The sequence below is a fragment of the Anolis carolinensis genome, chromosome 5, assembly GCF_035594765.1.
Source record: "Anolis carolinensis isolate JA03-04 chromosome 5, rAnoCar3.1.pri, whole genome shotgun sequence".
In the NCBI taxonomy this organism is placed as follows: domain Eukaryota; kingdom Metazoa; phylum Chordata; class Lepidosauria; order Squamata; family Dactyloidae; genus Anolis; species Anolis carolinensis.
This window is the reverse complement of record NC_085845.1, coordinates 131,379,588-131,386,349: the sequence shown is the minus strand read 5'-3', so window position 1 is coordinate 131,386,349 and position 6,762 is coordinate 131,379,588.

The window sequence follows — 6,762 nt, the reverse complement described above, 5'->3', positions numbered from 1 at the left end:
TCGAACCTGGCATCTTTCAGGTCAGCAACCCAACCTTCAAGTCATGAGGCTTTTATCATGAGGCCACCAGAGGCTCCTAACACTCCTGTAAATCCTATTGACACAATCAGCCTATTCTAGATGGCACCACAGAATGTATTCAGTCCTAAGAAATCATTTGTTCTATTTGTCAATTTTCAATTACAGTAGTCTCTCATCTATCCAACATAAACGGGCCGGCAGAACGTTGGATAAGTGAATATGTTGGATAATAAGGAGGGATTAAGGAAAAGCCTATCAAACATCAAATTAGGTTATGATTTTACAAATTAAGCACCAAAACATCATGTTATACAACAAATTTGACAGAAAAAAGTAGTTCAATATGTAATAATGCTATGTAGTAATTACTGTATTTATGAATTTAGCACCAAAATATCATGATATTTTGAAATCATTGACTACAAAAATGCATTGGATAATCCAGAACGTTGGATAAGTGAGACTCTACTGTAGTATTTTATGTAGAACAAAACAGATTGGCTTATATTAAGTTCCTGTGGTATCCCAGTCTGCACCTGCGCTGTCAGATGAGCCTGAGGTTAGGCCTGTTCAGCTGGTGATTGTACCTGCATCTGACCTGTCAGATGAATCTGGGTTGGGGCCTAGGATTCCCATGCAGCCATAGGTAGATGATTCTGCACAGCCAGTGTTAGATGAGTCTGCTGTTCCTAAGGATTCTGGGAGCAATCATACAATAGTTTCAAGAAGGAAGCTTGAACCGCATTCCTTGGGAGAGTCAAAGTCGAACTGTCCCTTGGCAGATGGGCATTCCAGTTGTGATAAGACTAATAAGGTTGATGGAAAGAAAGCAATATGTCAGCAGAGACAAGAAAAGGGGAGTCCGAGAAGGAGCAGATGGTTGCTAATGAGAAAAGGTTTTGAGCAAACTTCCCATGGAAAGAGGCCTTGATTTCAGCTTTAAGAGGAACCACTTCTGAGAGAGATTTTCAGAGGTGGTAACTTTGCTCATCAAGAGTGTTGTTCCTGTTCATGGACTCATAGAATCCTGTTTCATGTTCCTGTGGACTTTCATGCCAAATTCATGTAGCCTTGTATCTTGAGTTTTGTTGCAGTTCTTGTTTTTGCTCTTGGGGAATTTTGAATTTTCCAATCATTGTTCCTGAAAGTTTTGCAGTTTAGATCCCTTGTTCCAGTCAAATATCCTGTTCTTCATTCCAGTTTTGTTCCTGTTCCTTGGACTAACCTTGTTGAAGTTTATTCCTGTGTTTGATTTTCATGGACTTTTGCTTCACGACTCTCAAGAATCTTGTCCCTGGTGGACTAAAACCTTGTTTTATTGACTTTGAACTTTAATTTGCTATTGCTTACATATAGTCTTTAATAAACTACTTTCTTTGCTTATAGTCTGGGGCTCTAGCGTGGTCTTGAGGTATCTTTGCAGTCTAGGGGTGCACCAGGACAGACTTAGGCCCCTTCTACATTGCCATGTAATCCAGATTATCAAAGCAGGCAAACCACATAATCTGCTTTGAACTGATTATATGAGTCTACACTGCTATATAATTCAGTTCAAAGCAGATAATCTGGATTTTATATGGCAGTGTAGAAGGGGCCTAAGTTCTTGCCTTTTGCACTGTACTCAGAAAAAGGAATATTTTTTTATTTTGCTAAGAGTAATAATACAATACTCATGTTTACCTGTGGAAAAGTCAACCCAGAATCTATGTATCAATTTTTACGACATTTTTCAACTTATGCATGAGTATATAAAGTAATTTAGCAAACCAAGTTATGTGATGTGCAAAGGTTGATTAGGAAGGTGGAGTCTGAAATACTATAGGAGCTATGATATACATAACTCTGTACTGTAAATTTGTTAAAGAATGTATAAGAAGTTTTAAGTACCAAATATGTAAAATTCACAATTTTTCAATAATTTTTTTAGGAAAAAAAGGAGGGTGGAGTCTGGTTATAATGGAAAGCCACTGGTCCTTCCTTCCCACATTAGGTGATGAAGCAAAGCAATCATTCCAAAGGAAAATGATGAGTGACACTATTGATGCTTCATGAGAGGCAGAAACAGAATAAAAACACTAGAAAGGAATCTCATTCTGAATCTTTTTTCTCATGGAGTTTGAGGAAAACTGCTGCCTTGACAATTGCAAACTGTTATGGATTCTCATAAAATATGTAGTTTCATTTATACCGCATGGCAAGGAATAACTATTGGGATAATCTTACATTGTAAGTATCATACTTTCCTAAAGAGAAGAAAGTCCAAGGGCAATGTTGAGTTGAGTGGAGAGGTTATTTTCTTCAGATGGAAGAGCCTAGGAGACCCATGATGTCTTTGTAAAATTTGCTTTATTTTCACAGAGAGCATAATAGAAGCAAGCAGGCATTCTTACTTCAGGCTGTAAATCTGGTGACCCTGGTTCACATTCCCAGAGAGCAGCTGTTTTAGCCTCAAGGCTGCATCCCAGTTTTAAGTTAATCTCAGCAAATAAACTCCCAGCTGTCTGCTGAACTCTCCAAAATAATATTGCCAATTGCATCTCAATTTTGTTCTCCTTTCAAACACTGATGGGGTTGAAGCATGAACAGCCTGGAAGCTGTGACTGCTAATGAACATATCAAGTTTTTGTTAAGATCGCATTAGGGATGTAAAATTTCCAATTTTTCTCATCCTCAACAGGAACAAGTGTCTGGACATGCTGAGACACCAACTGCAAGAATGAAAACAGGAGTGCTTTTTTTCATCACCATGAAAATATAATTCTCTAATTCCAAGATTTTACTAAACAGAGGCTGAGTGGACATCTATGGAGAGTGCTTTGAGGGTCCTTTTCCTGCATGGCAGGGGGTTAGACTACATGACTCATGCAGTCTCTTCCGATTCTATGATTCCATTTATTACTGGTCCATCTTATTAATGACCTTGCAATTTATTGCACATGTAAAATTTATTGCTTTACCTCTAATTTTGAACATGCCCATTGCGCCAGCCTATTGGTTATTGATTATCGGTTGTTGTTGAGTTTGTGATTTTATATGTTTTTATATATTAAGGTAAAGGTTTTCCCCTGACGTTAAGTCCAGTCATGACGGACTCTGGGGGTTGGTGCTCATCTCCATTTCTAAGCCAAAGAGTGGGCGTTGTCCGTAGACACCTCCAAGGTCATGTGGCCGGCATGACTGCATGGAGCGCCGCTATCTTCCCACCGGAGCGGTACCTATTGATCTACTCACATTTGCATGTTTACGAACTGCTAGGTTGGCAAGAGCTGGGGCTAACAGCGGGTGCTCATTCCGCTCCCGGGATTTGAACCTGGGACCTTTTGGTCCGCAAGTTTAGCAGCTCAGTGCTTTAACACACTGTGCCACCAGGGGCCCCTTTTTATATATTAATTCATTGTAATTAAATGTACTGTAAGTTGTTGTATTTTATTGTTGCATTACTGGTCTTGGTCCCCATGAAAGCCGCCCTGAGTCCCTTTGGGGAGATGGGGCGATATATTTATTTATTTATTCATTTGTGATATTTTTACCCCACTTTTCTCAACCCCAGAGGGGACTCAAGGCAGCTTCACAACATGGCAACAATACAATGTCTTTAAAAACAGTGTACCAAAACAACAATATAAATAAAATAAAATAAAATACAGTAGAGTCTCACTTATCCAACATTCACTTATCCAACATTCTGGATTATCCAATGCATTTTTGCAGTCAATGCTTTCAATACATCGTGATATTTCGGTGCTAAATTGGTAAATACAGTAATTACTACATAGCATTACTGTGCATTGAATGACTTTTTCTGTCAAATTTGTTGTATAACATGATGTTTTGGTGCTTAATTTGTAAAATCATAACCTAATTTGATGTTTAATAGACTTTTCCTTGATCCCTCCTTATTATCCAACATATTCGCTTATCCAACGTTCTGCCAGCCCGTTTATGTTGGATAAGTGAGACTCTACTGTATTAAAATATAATTAAAAACAGTTAAAAGCAAGTAACTCAATCACGTGATCCATAGGCATAGTCTGGGCTGTTCCATTAGTCAGTCTATTGCTTCACCGAATTTCTGAAGGCTTGGCCAAAGGGCCAAGTCTTTACTTTTTTGCAGAAGGTCAGGAGGAAGGCAGCTCCATAGCCGAGGGGCCACCACTGAGAAGGACCTGTCTCTCGTCCCCATCAATTGCGCCTGCGAAGAGGGTGGGATCAAGTGCAGAGCCTCCCCAGACGATTTTAAACTCTGAGATGGTTCATAGAGGGAGATACGTTCAGACAGGTAAGCTGTGCGAGAACCGTTTAGGGCTTTATAGGTTAAAGCCAGCACTTTGAATTGTGCTCAGTAGCAGACTGGCAGCCAGTGGAGCTGCAGCAACAGGGGGGTTATACGCAGCTCCAGTAAGCAATCTGGCTGCTGCTCATTGGACCAGTTGCAGCTCCTGAACAATCTTCAAAGGCAACCCCACGTAGAGCGCATTGCAGTAATCTATTCAGGATGAACCAGAGCGTGGAATACTGTGGCCATTATTATTAAGTTGTTTATTATTATTATTATTATCAACACAACGACGTTGTATGGCACAGCACACAAGATAGATATGCTGGATTTCGTTTCGCAAAACCACAAGTCGAACACTTCCCAAGTGTCTAGGACTGTGTGATGTATTTTCTGATGATGTGTGCAGATCCCAGTAGGGTGGCCTTTTGCAGTTGGCAGATGGTGATTTTGTCAATGTCTATTGTTTCCAAATGCCGGCTGAGATCTTTTGGCACAGCACCCAGTGTGCCCATCACCACCGGGGCCACCTGTACTGGTTTCTGCCAGAGTCTTTGAAGTTCAATCTTGTGGTCCTGATAGCGGCTGAGTTTTTCCTGTTGTTTTTCATCTATGCGACTGTCACCTGGGATGGCAACATCAATGATCCAAACCTTGTTCTTTTCCACAACTGTGATGTCTGGTGTGTTGTGTTCCAGAACTTTGTCAGTCTGGATTCGGAAGTCCCACAGTATCTTTGCGTGCTCATTTTCCAATACTTTTGCAGGTTTGTGATCCCACCAGTTCTTTGCTGCTGGGAGGTGGTACTTGAGGCATAAGTTCCAATGAATCATTTGGGCCACATAGTTGTGCCTCTGTTTGTAGTCTGTCTGTGCGATTTTCTTACAGCAGCTGAGGATATGATCAATGGTTTCATCAGTTTCCTTGCACAGTCTGCATTTTGGGTCATCAGCTGATTTTTCGATCTTGGCCTTAATTGCATTTGTTCTGATGGCTTGCTCCTGGGCTGCAAGGATCAGGCCTTCTGTCTCCTTCTTCAGGGTCCCATTCGTGAGCCAGAGCCAGGTCTTCTCCTTATCAGCTTTTCCTTCAATTTTGTCAAGGAACTTTCCATGCAGTGTTTTGTTGTGCCAGCTGTCAGCTCTAGTTTGTAGTGCGGTTTTCTTGTACTGGTTTTTTGTCTGCTGTGTTTTGAGGAGTTTCTGATTTTTGACTTCAATCAAAGCAGGTTCTTCACTTTGCTTGACATATTCTGCCAGGGCATGTTCTTCTTCTTTGACTGCTTGCTTTACTTGTAAGAGTCCTCTGCCCCCTGATCTTCTAGGCAGATATAGCCGGTCAACATCACTGCGAGGGTGCAGTGAATGATGAATGGTCATGAGTTTTCTTGTTTTTCTGTCCAAATTGTCCATTTCCACCTGTGTCCAATTTATAATGCCAGCAGTATATCTTATGACAGGTATGGCCCAGGTGTTTATGGCCTTGATGGTGTTGCCTCCATTGAGCTTGCTTTTGAGAATTTTTCTGACCCTTTGTGTGTATTCTTTGCTGACCACAGTTTTCACATGTTCATGCTTGATGTTGTCCAGCTGTAGTATGCCCAGATATTTATAGGCCTCTGGCTGGTGACACTTTATTGTTTGGCCATTGGGCATATTTATGCCCTCACTTTCAATGATTTTTATTATTATTATTATTATTAGAAACACAAACAAAGTTAAAAACTTGGCATTATATTCAGTGTTCTTTGACCAGAATCTGGCCACTAGGCGTGCCTCTCATGTCACTGCAAGAAGGTCTTCCATTGTGCACTTGGCAGGGTTCAGACCACATTGTAGTAAGTGGTCTGTGGTTTGCTTTTCCCCACAAATGCATGTCACAGACTCCACTTTGTAGCCCCATTTCTGAAGTTTGGCTCTGCACTTCATGGTGCCAGAGTGCAGTCTGTTCAGTGCCTTCCATGTCACCCAGTTTTCTGTGTGCCTGGGGAGGGGGAGTCTCTCATTCGGTCTCAGCCATGGATTGAGGTTCCGGGTTTTAGCCTGCCACTTTTGGACTCATGCTTGCTGAGGTGTTCCTGCAAGTATCTCTGTAGATCTTAGAAAGCTGTTTCTTGATTTAAGGCATTGGCGTGTTGGCGACTTGCAGCATTATGCTTATACAAGCAAATGAAATCAATGATTTACATCCCTGGTGGCCATTCACTCATCTAGTGATACTTTAGTAGACAGAACTATAATGACAGGCACATTTCCAATAATTAAGAGACCATCAAATTCATTAAAGCATTTTTGGATACAGCTTTCTATCTATAAATAACAACGTTTTGGTCCTTTTTTTTTTGAAAAGTTGGTGATTTGGAAGACTGATCCAAACACAAATAAATGGAATACAAAAAGAGGGGAAAATTATGAAATACTAAGGCTAACAAACTGAGATTAGAACTGGTAGACTGTAACACGGAC